This window comes from Neofelis nebulosa, chromosome 18 (genome assembly GCF_028018385.1).
Source record: "Neofelis nebulosa isolate mNeoNeb1 chromosome 18, mNeoNeb1.pri, whole genome shotgun sequence".
Taxonomy (NCBI): domain Eukaryota; kingdom Metazoa; phylum Chordata; class Mammalia; order Carnivora; family Felidae; genus Neofelis; species Neofelis nebulosa.
In genome coordinates this window covers 41,795,226-41,814,002 of record NC_080799.1, presented here as the reverse complement: position 1 = coordinate 41,814,002, position 18,777 = coordinate 41,795,226, and the positions used below count along the sequence as shown (strand labels likewise).

At 50.7% G+C, this 18,777-nt stretch overlaps 1 long non-coding RNA gene across 13 annotated transcripts in view; it reads right to left on the bottom strand.

The window, feature by feature from the left end:
- LOC131501254 (uncharacterized) overlaps positions 1-18,364 on the bottom strand; it is a 37,816-nt gene extending 19,452 nt beyond the window's left edge. For 10 of the 13 annotated variants that reach the window (XR_009256719.1, XR_009256722.1, XR_009256721.1 and 7 more), the window contains exons 1-4: positions 17,999-18,364; positions 16,355-16,596; positions 15,115-15,407; positions 10,555-10,692 (exon numbers count right to left, since the gene is read on the bottom strand). This is a non-coding gene — a long non-coding RNA (uncharacterized LOC131501254). Of the gene's footprint in view, positions 1-10,554; positions 10,693-15,114; positions 15,408-16,354; positions 16,614-17,998 lie in introns of all 13 variants that reach the window. The other 3 variants (XR_009256716.1, XR_009256718.1, XR_009256717.1) reach the window with 3 other exon arrangements.
- Positions 18,365-18,777: the final 413 nt, after the last annotated feature.

The window sequence follows — 18,777 nt, the reverse complement described above, 5'->3', positions numbered from 1 at the left end:
AGGCACCTGGATGGCTCGGTTGGTTAAGTGTCCAACTTCAGCTCAGGTCATGATCTCACAGCTCATGAGTTCAAGCCTTATGTTGGGCTGTTGCTGACAGCTCAGAGCCTGGAGCCTGCTTCAGATTCTGTGTCTCCCTCTCCCTCTGCTCCTCCCCCACTCGCACTCTGTCTTTCTCTCTCTCAAAAATAAATTTTAAAAACACTAAAAAAATAAAAATAAAAAAAACAGATTGACAACACCAAATGTTAGTGAAGATATGGAGCAACCAAAACTCTCATATAGTGCTGGGGCACCTGGGTGGCTCAGTCGGTTAAGCGGCCGACTTCAGCTCAGGGCATGATCTCGCGGTCCGTGAGTTCGAGCCCCGCGTCGGGCTCTGTGCTGACAGCTCAGAGCCTGGAGCCTGTTTCGGATTCTGTGTCTCCCTCTCTCTGACCCTCCCCCGTTCATGCTCTGTCTCTCTCTGTCTCAAAAATAAATAAACGTTAAAAAAAAAAATTTTTTTTTTAAAACTCTCATATAGTGTTGATGGGAGTGTGAAACGATATAACTAATCTGGGAAAAAAGTCTATCAGTTTGTCATAAAACTAAAAATACAACTGTACACCGAACAATTCCATTTCTAGGTAAAAAAAAGTAAACATATGTCCCCCGGTATACTTTTACAAGAATATCCACACCAGTTTTGGGACGCCTGGGTGGCTCAGTGGGTTAAGTGTCTGACTCTTGATTTCGACTCAGGTCATGATCTCACGGTCTGTGAGTTTGAGCCCCACGTCATGCTCTGCACTGACAACCTGGAGCCTGCTTGGGATTCTCTGTCTCCCTCTCTGCCCCCACCCACTTGCAATCTCTCTCTTTCTCAAATGAACATTAAAAAAAAGAATAGCCATACCAGTTTTATGCATAATATCTATAACTTGGAAACAGCCCAGCTCTCCATCTGTAAGAAACAATGGTAAAGTCATTCTACTCAGGAGAAAAGAAAAAAAAAACACACATAACAATATGACCAAATCTCAAAAACCTTATGCTTGGTGAAAGAAGCCTTACACAGATGAGTACCTAATATGTGATTCCAATTATAGGAAGGTCTTGAACAGACATGATTGGAAAAAGACACCACTGTGACTGCCTCTGGGGGTCGAGTAGGACTGGGAAGAGGCATGGAAGCACTTTCTGGGGTGCTGGGAATGTTCCAGGTCTTTGTTTTAAAATAACAGTTTCATGGAAATAATATGTCAAACACCATGGCGTTCACCTCTTTAATGGGTACAATGCTGTGGGTTTTGGTATATTCACAGAGCTATGCAACTATCACCACTGTCTAGTTGCAGAGGAAACCAGATACCCACTAGCTCAGCCCCAACCAATCCCCCCCACCGCCCTGCCCAGCCCTAGAGAGGCCCCCTCACACCATTCTGTCAACCATCCATCTGCTTTCTGCCACAACAGATTTGCCTATTCTGGACACTGTGCATAAGTGGACTCACACACTCGGAGGCCTTTTGCATCTGGCTTCTTTCACTCAGCATCATGTTTTCAAGGTTCATCCACACTGTAGTGGGTACGAGAGCTTCCTTCCTACTGCTGAGCAACATTTGGTTGTATGGATAGACTACATTCTGTTCACCCATTCATTGATCATTTCAGTTGATGGACATTTGGAGAGGTGCTTAACTGGAAAAGGTACAAGGGAACAAACTTTCTGGGGTAATTAACATAGCAGTTACATGAGTGTATGTATTAGTCAAAGTTATTGAACTGAGGACTTAAGATACGTGCGTTTTATTTTAGTGAGGAAACTATAATTCAAAAAAAGGGGCCCAAGAAAGAAAAGAATAAAGAAAGAGAGAATCCAGGGAGGAAGGGAGGGAGGGAGGAAGGAAATGAGGGAAGAAAGGAGGAAGAATGGAAGGAAGGAAGGGAGGGAGGGAGGGAGGGAGGGAGGGAGGGAGGGATGGAGGGAGGGAGGAAGGGAGAGAAGAAAGGAGGGAGAATGGAAGGAAGGGAGGGAGGGAGGGAAGAAGGGAGGGAGGCAGAATGGAAGGAAGGAAGGGAGGAAGGGAGGGAGGGAGGGAGGGAGGGAGAGAGAGAGGGAGGGAGGCAGGCCGGCCGGGCCTGGAGGGAGGGGAAATCACCCAGGCCAACAGCCCTGGTTTCCTGTGGGCTGTAGCAACTGCTCCTAGTAAGCGTTGGGCTGTGCCAGTATCATCCCGTGACCCTGAGAAAATCAGAGCATGCTGCTCGCAGGGCACATTCCCTCCTGCGGAGAACCCGCCTTGTGCTGCCAGCTTGCTGGAGAAGGCACTCAGCTGGGCTGCAGGGCGTCTGCTTTGGGCTGGCCCACCCCCACGTGGGCCCGAGTCTGAGCACACTCCCTTTTGCCTGCCATGCAGCTGGTGGGCATGGCAGTTCTAGCTCTTCATGTAAATCGATACACTCACGGCTGGCTTGCCATTCAGTCCCTAGGGAGGAAGGAGAAGCTCCCGCACTGGGAGGAAGGAGGCGGCAGCCGGCAGGGAAGGAGGCCTGAGGACTTGGCCACCACTGCATCGAGACACCCTGGCCAATGAATACTCTGTCTCCTGGTCAAAAGACACCTAGTATTCTGCAGGTTAAAGATGGTCAAACAGCAGGCATTTTCATTCCGCTCAACCCTTAGGCCATCCACTGGTTGTAAGATTCTGTGCGGGGCTGGCGACCCTCTGTTCTAATTGTGTTTGGGGTGGGGGTGGGCAGCAGGGCACATGCAGAAAAAAATAAGTGATAATAAATAATCTGAGGTGGCGGACGCCAAGTGCCGTGCCAGTGCGGGCTACAGATCACACCGTGAAAGCTCAAACAGCAGAGAAGCCACTTCATGCCAATCTGTCACCACATGCTAAGTGCCGGGGCCCGGGAAGCCAGGATTGATCAGGGGTGGCCCCACGCTCCAAGATGCTCCCTCGTGGTCCAGGGGTGCAGACTAACTTGCAAACCCAGAATTGGAAAGCACCATGGCCGTCATTAGAGTGACGGGGCGTCTGAGTTCTGCCAATCTGGAGCTTCTGGCTGACAGTGGGGGCAGCACAGTGGGAGAGGGGAGACAGGTGAGGTCAAACTGGGGACATTCCAGACAGGAGAAAGAAAGGCCCTCCCAGTATCTGCACAGAAGTGGAAAGATGCACAGACCAAGGAAGGTCTCGGTTTGACCAGAGACATGCTCACGGTCGGCACAGCTACAGGAACGAAGGCTGAGGAGCATCAGGCTGGAGGGAGAGGGGGCTTGGGGAAGACTTCTTGGAAGAGCCAGCCAGCACGAGGCCCTGAATGATGGGAAGAAGCAAGCCATGCAAACAGGAACACACAGCAGAAGCTGGGTCTCTGGGTGGGGGTCCTGCACAGGGTAGGGTGAACAATGCCCCCCGAAAGAGGCCTACCTCCTAATCCCCCCAAACCTGTGGATATGTCACCTAACATGGAAAAGGGGGCTCTGTTTATGTGCTAGAGTTAAGGGTCTTGAGAAGGAGAGATTATCCTGCATTACTCATTGGGCCCAATATAAACACAAGGGTCCTCGTAAGAGGGACGCAGGAGGTCGGAGTACAGAGTACAGGAGACCACAGGAGTCAGAGGCTGGGGTGACAGGAGGGAGGGGCCACAAGCCAAGGAATGCAGGCTGACTTCAGACTCTAAGAGGCAAGGAAATGCAGGGGTGCCTGGATGGCTTGGTCAGTTGAGTGTCCGACTTCGGCTCAGGTCATGATCTCACAGTCCATGAGTTCGAGCCCCGCGTCGGGCTCTGTGCTGACAGCTCAGAGCCTGGAGCCTGTTTCAGATTCTGTGTCTCCCTCTCTCTGTGACCCTTCCCTGTTCATGCTCTGTCTCTCTCTGTCTCAAAAATAAATAAAAACATTTTTTAAAAAATTAAAAAAAAAAAAAAAAGGCAAGGAAATGCAAGCCTCCAGAAGGAACACAGACCGGCAGACACCTTGGTTTCCAACATGTGAGACTCATCTCGGACTTCAGACCCCAGAACTGCAGGATAACATAATTGTCTTGTTTAGAGCCACTCAGTGTGGTAACTTGTTACAGTAATAACAGGAAACACACACTGCAGAATCAGTGGGAATGCAACTTACACATAGCCCCTACATATCCCCTCTTCCCAGCCCCAACAGATACATTTACTTCCCTCCGGAGATTTCATGCCATCAAAAAGAGTAGGAATGCAGAAGCATGGTTAACAAATGTGGTTACATTATCTGCTACTTTGTTCGTTCATCACTTAGCAAATGACAGGAACAGAGCGAGGTCTGTGATCCATACTGACATCCCTACCCCCAGCAAGCTCAGAATCCAGTGGGGGGTGCAAACATGTCAACAGCCAGTCACCACACAAGGTGACAAACCCTTAATGGAGATAGGAAGAGGGGAACACAGCAGCACAGGGGAGAGCCAGCTGGTGTGGCTTCCCGAGAATGGAATGGTCCAACACAGGGAGTCTTGGCTGCGCAACGAGGCAGGATGAGGGGGAAGGCAGGCAAATGGAACTGCATTTAGCAGAACGGAGGTGGCAGGAGATACGGCTGGTCTGGGGGAACGGCAGGTGAAGTGAGCGTGGCCAAAACAGGGACCAGAGGCTGGGACAGGTGCTTCCTGATTACAAGGTGGAAACAACTGCTTCATGGCCACCTTTGCAGCCCTGCCTCGGTGAGATTAAAAGGCCAGGAGCTGCAGGAAGATTCGAGGCAGAGATGGGTGAGGGCTCGAGGGGCAGCCCTGGTGCAAACACAACATGAGCCTTCAAGCTCCAAGAGACAGCACAGCACCCAAAGGAGACACTCCAGGTAGGGAAGACCACCCGGCTAAGCACTCTGACCCTGTCTGCCCCGTGTGACACCTCGTCCTTCGATTCATCGCACTGCAGGTGACATTGCCACTACATGCAGACTTCGGGGTGCCCTGCGTCCCTGTTGCCCCTGGCACCAAGAGACAACACAGTCTTCCCATTGCTTACTTTCATGAGCAACCTAAGGAGGAGGTGATTCCCAACCTGGGAACAGCCTGGCTCCTGACCTGATCCATCCCCAGATGGCTGGTATCACCCATGACAAGGAACGAGCCAACAACGGCCACAGCGCTGAAACACTACTGCATGTGGGCATGGCCAGACGACATTTGGTCACAAGGGTAAGGAAACGTGGAGATGGAAGCGATGCAAAGAAGAACAGAAGGGAAGCACAGAGGGAAGGAGGAGAAGAGAGGGGGCAACGAGGACAGAGGTGGAGAGCCAGAAGAGTGGACACCTGCCCTTGCACAAGGGACGCAGTTCAGGCTGTCCCAGACAGAGAGCTTTCTAGGACCCCCGACCTCAGGGGACAAGATCTGTGCCATGGCAGCATTGCAGGCTGTGAAGCCACAGGGACACAGTCAGGCCTCTAACCCAGTGAGGCCACACACCTCACCCGTCATGCAAATCAGAGCAGAGGAACGTGAGAAACCGTGTTAAATACCAAGGGGAAAATTTTGCAAATAGTTTTTTTGAATTGTCACTGCTTAAGTGCGAAGACTCTCAAGTCTGAGAAGCAACATTTCATTCTCTCTGAGCCCTCAGAAATTTAAAAAAAAAGGAGAACTCACTGTACTCGGGAAACCTGCGTTGGTGTGGGCCCACGCTCGGCAGAACGTGGCAGAGGGGGGTGGGCAAAGTTACGGAGCTCCTCGGGACAGTTTCCACTCCAGATGGTGCGGGCGTGGAAGCTTCGAGGGCTGAGCGGGCAGGGGAGAAAGCAAACCAGGAGAGAAGCCCACTCGGAACAAAGGGACAGAAGCACCGTGGGGAAAGGCCAACGATTCAGCTCAGGTGCACAGAGGCGCCCTGGTGTCCACCGTCCTGGCTGTTCCTTTGCCATAAAGGCTCCAGAACCAGAGGCTGTGGGCCAGGCGGGCCGGGGAACTGGGAACTCTGGCTCTATTATCACGAATCGGCCCGCAGCCCTGGACCAGCCGCCTCCTCTCTTGGATCCGCTACCTTATTTTGCAAAGGATGGTGTGTAGCGGGCTGACACTCTTTCTGGGAATGTCTGGGACCTACAGAAGCACCACTGCTGGACGAGAGGGGCTTGACAAACCTCTGCCCCCGATCCTGCCCAAATATGTTTCTAGCACTTCTAACCTTCAGGTATTTGCCGTTTTCCCTGTAGCTTCCTTGGCCGCTGACCTTTCTTACTGGGCCAGGAAGCTTGCAAGGGGCCCCCTCCTCCAGATTTATCCGGGACAGACGGGCTGGGTCAGAATCGTGCAGAGCGAAGCCTCAGCAAAGCTCTCCATACACCTGCAATTCTATGACTGAAGCCTTTCAAAGGCTCTCAGCCTGAGAAAGCACAAGGTCTTGGTGAGGTTTCCTGGCCGGCTCGGGGCTGGCTTCATGCCACAGTAACATGCCCAGGGCTGCATGGCCTAGAACCACTTCAGGCTCCTCTTCCCCAACCCTTGAAAAAACCTCGATTCTTATGCCCTCAAAACCCTGCTCTGCTCAGACTGCTGTGACCAGACGCAGAACAGGTGTGGGAATGGCGGAGGAGCACTTTTAGGGCCCTACGTAATACAGCTCAGGCAACCGCTTGCCCCTTTCCTGGTGGCATCCGCCAACCGTGATGTTCTCCCTCCTGTAAGCCCCTGCAAATCCGGGGTGAGGGCGTGAGGCCCAGAGACACCCCAGGCTGGTGGATTCTGCCACTTTCCACTTCTGCCAAATACAGAGGTTTGCTCATCCCCACAGATGCGGTAAGGAGGTCCCCCCGGGTTAGAAGAACCTAAGACAGAATCAGACTGAAGGAATAAAACTGGATTAGGGAAACCGGAGGGAGATGGGGTGACTGGAACTCTGGGTAGGAATGCAGATTCACCACAACTGGGTGAGGTTCACTCCTGCTCCGCAGAGCTGGCTAATGAAACAGTAACATTCGCTCTTATCGTGCGTACTGGTTTACTTCTATGTTCAAAAGGCAGCATTTGAAGAGAGTTGTTGAGAGATACTTCACATGGTATAAAATTTGCCCATTTAAACTGCACAATTCAATGGCTTTTAGCACGTGTGCAGAGTTGTGAAACCATCACCACTAAGTTTAGAACATTTCATTACCCCTGAAAAGAAAGCCCATACCCAGGAGCACTCAGGGCCCCTGCTGTTCCCCCGGACCCACCGGCCCTGGGCAAACAGTAATCTGCAGAGCATTTTACCCCGACACGCACTTTCCCTACCGTGAGGGTATGTGATGCAGCAGATGACAGGGGTGTCTTAATCCAAGATCTCATGACCCACAAACAAATGGCCAACAAGCACAAGAAAAGACATTCAACATCACGGATCCTTAGGGGAATGCAAATCAAAGCAACAACAAGATACCACCTCACACCCATTCAGGATGGCTATTGTCCAAAAAACAGAAAATAGCAAGTGCTGGTGAGGATGTGGAGAAATTGGAACACCTGTGCACTGTTGGTGGGAATGCAGAATGGTGCAGCCACCGTGGAAAACAGTATGGTGGTTCCCTCAAAAACTAAAAATAGGGGCGCCTGGGTGGCGCAGTCGGTTAAGCGTCCGACTTCAGCCAGGTCACGATCTCGCGGTCCGTGAGTTCGAGCCCCGCGTCAGGCTCTGGGCTGATGGCTCGGAGCCTGGAGCCTGTTTCCGATTCTGTGTCTCCCTCTCTCTCTGCCCCTCCCCCGTTCATGCTCTGTCTCTCTCTGTCCCAAAAATAAATAAAAAACGTTGAAAAAAAAAAAAATTAAAACTAAAAATAGAATTACCATATAACCCGGAAATTGAACTTCTGGGTATAGACCCAAAATAATTGAAAGCAGGATCTTAGTGGGGCCCCTGGGTGGCTCAGTTGGTTAAGTGTCTGACTCTTGGTTTTGGCTCAGGTCATGGTCTCCTGGTTCTTGAGTTTGAGCCCCACATAGGGCTATATGCTGGCCGTGTGGAGTCTGCTTGGGATTCTCTCTCCCCTCTCTGCCCCTCTCCCACTCACGCATGCTCTCTCTCTCTCAAAAATAAATAAACTTAATTTTTTTTAATGTTTATTTATTTTTGAGAGAGAGACAGATTGCAAGTGGGGGAGGGTGAGAGAGAGAGGGAGACACAGAATCCAAAGCAGGCTCCAGGTTCTGAGCTGTTAGCACTTAGCCCGATGTGGGGCTTGAACTCCTGAACCGTGAGATCATGACCTGAGCTGAAGTCGGACACTCAACTCACTGAGCCACCCAGGCACCCCAAATAAATAAACATTTTTAAAAAGCAGGATCTTAGAGAGACATTTGCACACTCATGTTCATATAATTATTATATACACAGAATTATTCTCCATAGCTAAAAGATGAAAGCAACTCAAGGGTCCAACAACTGATGAGTAGATAAACAAATGTGGTATATACATACAATGGATACTACTCCTCCTTAAAAAGGAAAATTCTGACACGTGCCACATCATGCAGAAACCTTGGAGCCACTGTGCTCACTGAAAGAAGACACTCACAAGAAGACAAATATACTATATGATTCCACTTACATGAGGTACCTAGAGTAGTAAAATTCATAGACAGAAAGTACAGTGCTGGTTGCCAGGGGATGGGGGATGGAGTGTTTTATAGATACAGAGTTTCGGTTTTCCAAAAGGAAAAGAATTCTGGAGACGGTGGTGGTGATGGCTGCAGAGGAATATGAATGTACTTAATGCCCCTGAGCTGTACACTCAAAACAATGGTTAGGATGGTACTTAAGGCTACCTGTCAGTTGACTTATGCTAATCAAGAGGAGACTGTCCAGGTGGGCCTCACCTAATCACACTTAAGTCTTTAAAAGCAAAGGGTTTTGGGGGCACCTGGGTGGCTCAGTCAGTCGAGCATCTGACTCTTCATTTCAGCTCGGGTCTTGATCCCAGGTCCTGGTATCAAGCCCCATGTTGGGCTCTACACTCACAGGGCAGAGCCTGCTTGGGATTCCCACTCTCTCCCTTTGCCCCTCTCCTCTACTGGCACTTTCTCTCTCTCTAAAACAAAAAAAACAAAAAACAAAAAAAGCAAAGGGTTCTCTCCTGCTGATAACAGAAGAGGAAGTCAGAGATTCAAACCAAGGGGGGATCTGAGGCCCCACTGCTGTACTGAAGATGGAGAGGACACATGGCAAAGACTAAGAGTGGCCTCCATGAGCTGGGGGCAACGCCCAGCTGACAGCTACCATGTTCTGCCTGGACGCATGACCAGCACGGCCAGCAGAGGTGGGAGATAATGAGTCGTGTTAACCCGCTAAGTTGGATCATTTGTTAGAAAGCAATAGAAGACTGATTGGATCTCCTAATTGGGGCCAGAAAGGGAAAGAAGACATTTTAGGGAGCAGAGAGGACTCTCAGTGATTGTCTTTGTCTTTTTCACATATCTCCACCTCCTCTAGAAAGCCTCCCCCGCCACCCTCCCGAGAGCCTTTGCGGATCCTCGCCTCTGTCTTCCTCTGTAGGTAATTATCTGCCACTCCCTTGGCCCTGCGCACAAGGGCCTGCCAGCCGGAATCCCCAGTCATCTCGCTTTCTCAAATCTGGTCTCAGGACTTCCAACACAGAAGCCACAACTTGACCTTTTTCATCTTTCCCAAAGCTCCCAGTACAGGGCCAAGCACACTATAAACTAGCTCACAAATTCTTGTTCACTAAGCCATTTCCTTTCAGTTCCAATGACCAGCAAGGCCCATGAAGGCATTCAAACCTGATGTGGCCACAGGCACATGGAGAGCCTTTCCCCTAAGACTGGCTTCACCACCACCTGAGAGTAACAAAGCACCGAGATGGTGATACCCCATTTCTGAAGCCTGACTTTTCATTAACACTAGCCAGTCAGGTTTTCCAGCATGAGTTGGGCTACCATTTCTCTGAAGTTTTTTTTTTTTTAATGTTTTTCTACAAGTGAAATTTGTCAACACAGAGGAAGTAAGAATAGGATGACATGAGGTCCCACAAAATGTGCTACCTGTGTTTTGTTCCACAACAACCTTACCCTGAATGCCTGTCAAGTCCAGACAGCATGGTGAGACCCCAAAAACAGAGAGCTAAATCACAATAGCCCCTACTCTTGGGCTGTCATCCAAGTATCCCCTGAGCACAGAGGTCATAGCAGAATCTTTGACACTTTGGAAACTAGGAGGTTGGATTTCTTCAGGTCGGACCACAGAATCAGGTCTCCTACAGGCAGGCAATGGGTGGGGTTCCCTTCTGCATTCTGTCCTGCTCCAGGGACTCTGGGGACGCCTTCTGTGCCCCACCCTGGACTCCAATAACACGCATATGATGTCACTGTCTAGATGTGCAACAGTCTTGGCCAATTTTATCCAAAGCCCTCAAGCACAGATTAAAAAGTAAATCCATAGCATTTGGACAGACCTTTACAGTTTACAAGCCACTGTCATATTGTCTCATTTGATCCTCCCAGGAGCCCTAGGAGGTAGGAGGAGTAGATTATCATCGCCCAATTACAGATGAGGAAACTGAGGCTCAGGGAGCTGAAGTGACTTACCCAGAGTTACCTGGTTTGGAAGCCAAAAAACCATGTTCTTCCATGTTGGATCTAGTCTTTGGGCCGAAATGGGAACTCAGCACAGACAGGCTAGGCTCTCCCCAGCTGGCCTTCACAGCTGGTGCCTTGAGAGTTTCTCTATAGAAAGAATGAAGGAGAGGCTGGGAATCAGGAACAAAAAGAAAGTACAATGGTGCCTCATATTCTAGTAATATTTCATCTTTTTCAAAGAACTCACATATTTCTTGTCTCATTTGGTTCACAGAACAATCCCATAAGGTGAACAAGACAAGTATATTGTCATCAAAACTTGGATCAGAACTAGTCCCCAACTTTTCTGATTCCAAGACTCTTTCTATAAGATAAGGGACAGAATTCTTGCCACTGAGACCCTCCTTTCGTCCCTTTGGCCCTGAAGGGTCAAGACCAAGAGACCACTGGATACCCTTCTCTTGTGTGGCCACACAGGTCCAACTTACAGTGACCTTTCATTTCCCTATGTGATCCCCTGCCAGAAACTGGGCCCAGAAAGCAGGCCCCTCCCCCTTCTGGTTTTAGGACTGCTTTTACAGAACCGATGTTTTTTTAAGTTTATTTCTTTTCAGAGACAGAGAGAGAGCGTGCGAGTGCGCACACGTGTGGGGGAGGGGGAGGGAGAGGGGGGAAAGAATCCCAAGCAAGCACCACACTGTCAGCATGGAGCCTGATGTGGGGCTTGAACTCACAAACCATGAGATCACGACTTGAGCTGAAACCAAGAGCTGGACGCTTAACTGACTGAGCCCCCCAGGCGCCCCACAAAACTAATCTTATGTAACCGATACACCAGGGGGAATGAAATCTGCTAGACTATTGCTCACCCGCTGAACACACATTTTCTGAGCAGAGTATCACTCTAGGCTACTCACTGGGAGTTTGAGAAATACCTCAGGCATATTCCCTGCCTAACAGAAGCTCACAATCTTGATCTAGTGGAACTGGCGAAAACACAAACACGTACATGACAAGGTACACGACATTCACTAGTACATGACAAGATGGAACAAATGTCACAACACAGTTATAAGCAAAGGGCTGCATGCAGATCAGCATCATGCTGGCTGGTGGGAAGGAAGAGTCTTCATGAAAAAAGAGGTGTTGGGCGCCTGGGTGGCTCAGCCAGTTGAGCTTCCAACTTCGGCTCAGGTCATGATCTCACAGTTTGTGAGCTCGAGCCCTGCATCAGGCTCTCTGCCGTCAGTGCAGAGCCAGCTCTCCAATCCTCTGTCTAGCTCTCTCTCTGCCTGTCCTCTGCTCTTTCTCTCTTTGTCTCAAAATAAATTAAAAAAACTTAAAAAGTAAAAGAAAAAAGAGGTGTTTAAGCGGAAGGATGACTGGAGAATCTTGACAAGTAGGAAGATGCAGGCTGTAAAAACAGCACTAACATTTGGGAACTAAGGATATAGTCCCTTGTGAGGGCAGCATGAAGTCCACTTGGCCCCCAACCTCCCACTGAGGCTGGCTGGGATCCAGCTTAGACCCCCAGCTAGATCTAGGCTGGATCCTGCCCCCATCCCAAGGGAACCTAGGTGACTGGGGCCACTTGCTCCGTCCTCCAGGTTCTGTGGACTTGCAGCCCCACCCACCAAATGTTACCTGCCCTCTTCACAACTCATCTCTTCCGCTCTCTAGTTGGTTCTCACATGTGTCTTGCATTCCCAACTAGACTAAAATACTGGTCTCCTAATTCCTTGAGAACATAGCAAGGCGTGCCTATATTCCATCCCAGCCAGCATGAGGTGGGCACACAGTAGGCCCAACAACCTGTTTGTTGACTGGCTGCCGAAGTCTATAGGCCCAAGTATCATGACAACTGTACAAACAGGTAGACAAGAAGGGGCAGTACTTGTAACCCTAGCCTGGGATTACAGGGAAGGGGTTAGCAGAAGACACATTATTTCTGGCTTTAAGGTTACATTTTATAGAACTGATCTAAATTTAAATCAAGGGGCTTAGACTTGTGGGGTCACTCTGGGGGGACTGCCCTGTATTTCACATTCTGTTCTCTCTTAGACCAATGTCCCAAGGTCTCCTTAATCCATTTTTCTAGTTCCTGCTTGTAAACATCTTCCAATGAAACATAATGTCTCATAGTTCCTCTTGAAAAGAGTTACAGAAAGGCTGGCATAGTTGCCATTTCCAGTCTAGAGACTGGAGGACGATGCCAGAGGTGAGAGCAGAGTCAGGGCAAGAGGTGGGGGTGGCGAGGACCCCAGGGCACAGTACAGCCTCCTAGTGGTTGGTCTCCAAGGAGCCGAAGTCTCAGCTGAAGTGCTGGGTGGACAGACTTTACAAACAGGGAAACTGGATAGGGTCAAAACCCAAACAGGTCACAGCACACCCAGAATGGAGCATGGGCAAGCAATGAACATCATCAGCTAGGAGTTGGGGGATGGGGTAGGTGAAAAGAACCAAATGCCCAGGTGGGTTCAGAGGCACAGAATTTTAGTTTTAGGGATTTTTCTAAGCCAACCCTCTTTAATCCCACAGGTGGGGTCCTCAAAAATTTCTTTCCTGGGGCACCTGGGTGGCTCAGTTGGTTAAGCGCCCGACTTCGGCTCAGGTCATGATCTCACGGCTCAGTAATTTGAGACTGTGTTGGGCTCTGTGCTCACGTCTCAGAGCCTGAAGCCGGCTTCAGATTCTGTGTCTCCCTCTCTCTCTGCCCCTCCCCCACTCACACTCTGTCTCTCTCTCTCTCAAAAATAAACATTAAGAAATTCACACCAAGGGGCGCCTGGGTGGCTCAGTCGGTTGAGCGTCCGACTTCAGCTCAGGTCATGATCTCATGGTCCGTGAGTTCGAGCCCCGCATCGGGCTCTGTGCTGACAGCTCGGAGCCTGGAGCCTGTTTCAGATTCTGTGTCTCCCTCTCTCTCTGACCCTCCCCCGTTCATGCTCTGTCTCTCTCTGTCTCAAAAATAAACATTAAAAAATTAAAAAAAAGAAAAAAAAGAAAAAGAAATTCACACCAAAAACAAAAACAAAAGATATTTCCTGTGATAGTCTAACCCTGTTCTACTCAGTGTCTCTCTGCGTCTTTGACCTTCCACTTCATCCTCCATATTGCTGCCAGACTGATCTTTCCACAACACAGATCAGTTCAGTGTCTCCCCTCCACATTCAGAAGGTCCGAAGTCAGCGTGACCCAGTAAGGCCTTCTCTGCTAGACCCAGACAGGGTTTGGAGTCTTATCTCCTCTCTACACCCCACTGACGTCATTCCCCCCAACAACGTCCTGCACAACACTCTCCAAAGTTGCAAGACTTACTCCTGTCTGCCAGGAGAATCCCAATTCCAAGGTCCAGCTCAAATGTGTCCTGTTCAGTTAAATCTTCCCTGTGCTCATTCATTCCCCCAGGAAAGATGTGTTTACTTTCTCTTCCATGCTCCCAAAACACCTCCGTAGAGCATTTATCACCCTGACTCGAACTGATTTTACAGAGACTGAGAGGCTACCAGGAATAGGGATTAGTTTTGCCTTCTCATTGCTCACCTTGTCCTTGCTTTGCACGGCAGGAGTAGGTGGTCAAAACGCGTTTACTGAAAGAAGAAACCTTTCCTTTTTTTTTTTTTGGTTTTCACTTTTAAGTAATCTCTACACCCAGTGTGGGACTCCAACTCACAACTCCGAGACTGAAAGTCGCTTGCTCTACGGACTGAGCCAGCCAGGTGTCCCAAACCCCTTTCCTTTATAGCCGCATAGTGAGTTCCTGGTGGGGCCCAGTTAAGGTCGCGGTTGTCTGATGCCCAGGTCAAGGCACTGCTTTCTAGGCTGCTTCTACCAGTTTTTCGTGAACACGCACCTGGATGGCTCCTTACTAACCTGGACTTTCAGACACTGGGACAGTGACGGGCATCAACTGTCCCAAGTTAGCACCAAGCTGCTAACTGTAAAGAGACACTCCTGTGTCTCTCCTGGGGAAGAGATTTGATTCGAAAAGGCTTTAAACCGAGCTGTAGGCGGCGACAGAGCAGGTGAGTCATCCCAGCCCACACCCGTTCTCTACTGAAGGGCCCCAGCATCTGTGTGTCTGGGGTCATATGGGAAATGGGTACTCGGAGCTGACTCGGGTCCCAGGGAGGGGGATGCTGACGTTATGGCCAAGGACCCTTCACCCATGGTGATGAAGCAGTAGTGATGGCCTTTATCTATGACAGCAAACATAAAGGGACTCAGCACAGGGGATGGCCTCAGAGAAGCTGCAGCCGTGGTAATGGCCAAGGGACGCACCTCGCCGCTCTTGGAGCCCCATCTGGACCCCTTGCACCCACACAGCCTGTCTCCACCGCCAGCCCTCACCCGTGTCACTTCATTTCCCTAAATTCAAAGCTCCTCAAGAGAAACACAAGGTGTCCTCCACCACCCATCCCCCAGACTCAACCAGGACATCTATACTGCAGTTGAATTTCGTTTTAAGCAAAGTCAGCATGTAAAGTTGAGGGATAAATCTTCATTTTACAAACTCTTTTCACCACCACGAGCTCCCCTAAGGCCTTCACTCACTGGGGGCTTACTTACCACGTGTAAGTTCCTCTGTTAGGAGCTAGAGAGATACGAACACCGCTGCAGTACAGTCCCTGCCCTCAACCACGTAAGCAAGTTGCATATGCGAGTTACTGTACATGCAAGAAATAATGTGCTAAATCCTTCAGAGGAGGTTCACAAAGCGAGTCTGGGAATCTGGAGGCGAATGAGTTTAGAGGGACATCGTTCGGGAGATGGCACAGAAGCTTTAGAGAACGGGTTGGATATTGCCACTCTGAAGCACGTCAAATGGCCTTCCATATGGAGGAGGTGTTGTCAGCAAAGGCCTGTGGGTGGAATCAAATGTCAGGCAGCTCCGTGTGGAAACCCACCAGGGCAGGGTGAAACAGCACATCCAACAGGCCCAAGCCCCAGGGGCACAGGCCAAGGCACAGGGAAAATGCTCCGACCAGCAAAGGTCAACATGAACGTAAATACTGCAGCAGCAGGACTTATTCCGGGCGAGAAGTGGGCCAGGATGGCCTTGGAATCCGGCCAGAGGTCAAAGGCCAGCTCTACCCTCAACAGCTGTGTGATCTTGAACAAGTTACCCAACCGAAGTCTAGGTCTTCCCGTCTGCAAGGCCGCTCCCTGACACTTCCTACCTAGTGTGTCACTAAGAAATGAAATGAGATGATGGAGAGGACACATGAGGCACGGTGGCAGGCAGGGCAAGTGATCAGTCTATGTGAGGCTCTTCTTCCTGGCTTGAGGAGCCTGGACAGTGAACAAGTGAAAGACTGTGTGGGGCCCTGGAGGAAGGAAGAGGCCAATAAAAGGGGATTCTAAAGCGAGGAGATGGTGAGGGAAGAGGGACTGCAGAGAAAGGAAACAAAGCCTCCACACTGAGCTTTCTGCTCCAGGGCAGGCCACTGTAGGGATGCTGCTAAAACTCCCCACCACGCTGGTAGGTGGTTTCCCCCTGAAGAACGCCGTGTTCCAGGATCGACACCAGTGATGCAAGGAGCAGAACTGAGCTTGTAGGTGGAGCGATGGGTAGGAGCCGAGCAGAGATGAGGCAGCACGCTGGACCCCTGCCCAGATTGTGGGGGCATCAGAAATCAGGACTGGATCAAGATGGCACCAAGAGAGAAAACTGCTTAATTCCAAAAGCTTCCACTAGGAAAGCCCAGAAGTCCAAGGTTTTTTGCACATCTAGACACCTGATCTTTTAACCTGAATACCTGGCTCATTACAAGCCAGCAAAAGAGATACCGCCAGGCACAGGACTCACCTCTGCAGAGAGCCTCCAGTCTCATGGAGGACAGGCACACTAAGGGTCTTCAGGGAGATTTGCCACCTAATCCTACGTGTGTTTGCTCCTTGTTCATTTGCGCATTCATTCACTCCGTCATCCACTGCACAAACATCCACGAAGGAACTACTACACCCAAGATAAGATCCCGGAGAGGCAGGTGTCCCGTTGGCTGTTCACATCTCCGTTCCTCAAGTTGTTTCACTTGTCAGTTCCCTTATCTGTCAAATGGAGAAAACTGGGTTTATGGGAAAACGCAATGAGATAATGGACACGCACAATGCAGAGTAAGTGCTCAAGAAGTGTAAACTATTAACAAACGAGCAGAAGTAAGGTCACATGTTATATTGGATACCTTTCATTGCTCCTCTAGGTACTTTCTGCATCCTTTTCTATCTGTACTGTGTTCTGGAATTTTCCTGCATGGACTAATCAAGTCTCCTTTGCCCTCTGACTTCCCATGGGGTTTAGTACATGGAGAGCCTTGACAAATCAGAGGGGTTTTATTTCTTCCCAACTGCCTTCCTCAACGCCTTGACCTGAAGTCCTAGCTCTAGCAAAATGACCCTCCACACAGCCTCTCTGCCTCGAGGCGTAGAGATGGTAAGATCCCTGTTACAAGCCCCAGAACATTTCACTATCCACGGTTCTCTCCCTACACCCTGCCTCAAATTACCCATTCATAATGTGCCATCTGTTTCGTGCTGGCCCCTATTATATATGGGGTATGAGAGAGAGAATAGGCCTGGGAATCAGGAGACCTGAGTCCCACCTCTGCCACCAGCTGGTTCTGTGACCCTGAACGCTCTTTTACTAGGTGTCAGCGTCCTCATCTGTAAAAAGAACAGGTGGGACCACATAGCTCTTTTTTTGTATTACAATTCCCCGCCACTGCTGGGTGTTCCGTGAAGTTAAACCCAGAAAAGGGATTCAGATCAGGGAACAAGGCTTCCTAGTGCAGACGGCAGGTTAGCCAACTCATTCTTACCCAGGGAGGGCACCTAACTCCTTTCCAAGGACTTCCCTTTTCCTCCCAGATTCCCCGGGGACCAACTAATCTCCACTCCAAACAAACAGCCAAGGAAACCCAGGAAATTACAAGTAAATTCTCTCCTTTCAGTAACCAACCAGCCAACCTCGATTTAGCCACACAGGCCCCTTCCCAGCTTCTGTTATGCACAGCAGGCCAAGCAGAGAGGCAGGTGCACACTCCCACCCAGGCATTCTCCACAGGGCTGCAAAGGGATATGATGCCCTCTCACAACTGGTGGGTATCCAGGGCAGAGGAAGCCACCCAAATAAGCATCCTGTCAGAAAACCTACAATTGAGGTCTGTCACTGGACACGTTTCAAAGAGAGGCTGAGGACCATTTCATGGGATATTACAGAATCTCTGGAATTCTTTTTAGCTCCTAAATTAGCGACTCAGGGAACCCCAGGAGCCATGAGAAAGACGTTCTAATGAGAATATTACCCTCCCTAGCGCCCCCTACCCCCATCTGGAGTTTCACCTGCCCCAAGCGCTTTCCCATCTCCCCTCACCCAGAGGTAGGGCCAAGTGCCAGCATAAGGCTGGGTTTTTAATCCTTAAGGACAGCAGGAGAGGGCACTTTGGATACCAACTTCTAAGTTTCTGGCGGGGTAAGGGAGGCGGGATAATCTCTTAAAATCTCAGCTCCTGGGCTGGCCGCATGTGAAAACCACAACCTAATAACCGCCAACAACAATTTCTTCGACGTTCTTCACGTCCGGAAACCGTGGCCTCTCCCCACAACTCTGAAAGAGTTCAAACCCTTTCCTGGTTCCAAATCAAAACTTCCGAAAGCCTCCGGGCTTCCAGCGGCCAGACCGCGCACGGGACGGCTGGGGCCCAGGGAAGACACAGGCGGCTAAGCCCGCGGGCCGGGCGGGGAGGGGACGAACCCCAGCGCTGAGCCGCCGCCCTGGCCGCCTCGAAGCGCCTGTGTCCGCAGGAAGCACCGCCGTGCGCCTGCGCCTGCGCGAGTCTTGGCACGTGACTCGGGAGCGCGCGGCCCTGGAGGGGGCGGGGGAGGGACCACGGCCGCATGCGCGGGGCGGGCTCCCGCGGGCGGGGTTCGGCTGGGACTCAGCTCAGCTGCTCCCCCGGCGGTGGGTGCTGGGGATCGCGGTGACGAGCCTCGCTCAGCGGTAGCGTTTTGCGCTGAGGAGCGGGCTTTCCAGACCACGCCAAGCTTGGCCAGGCGCTCGGTTCTCCCACCCTTTCGTTCCTGTTCCAAACCGCCCTGCTTGAGGGGCCTGTTTCCCCTCGAAGGCGAGGGGGTGCAGCGGGAAAAGCGGACCCGTCGGCGGTGAGGACGCCCGAGCCCGGAAGATGCGCCCCCTCCGGGAGCCGGTCCCGCCGGAAAATCTGCACCCGAGTC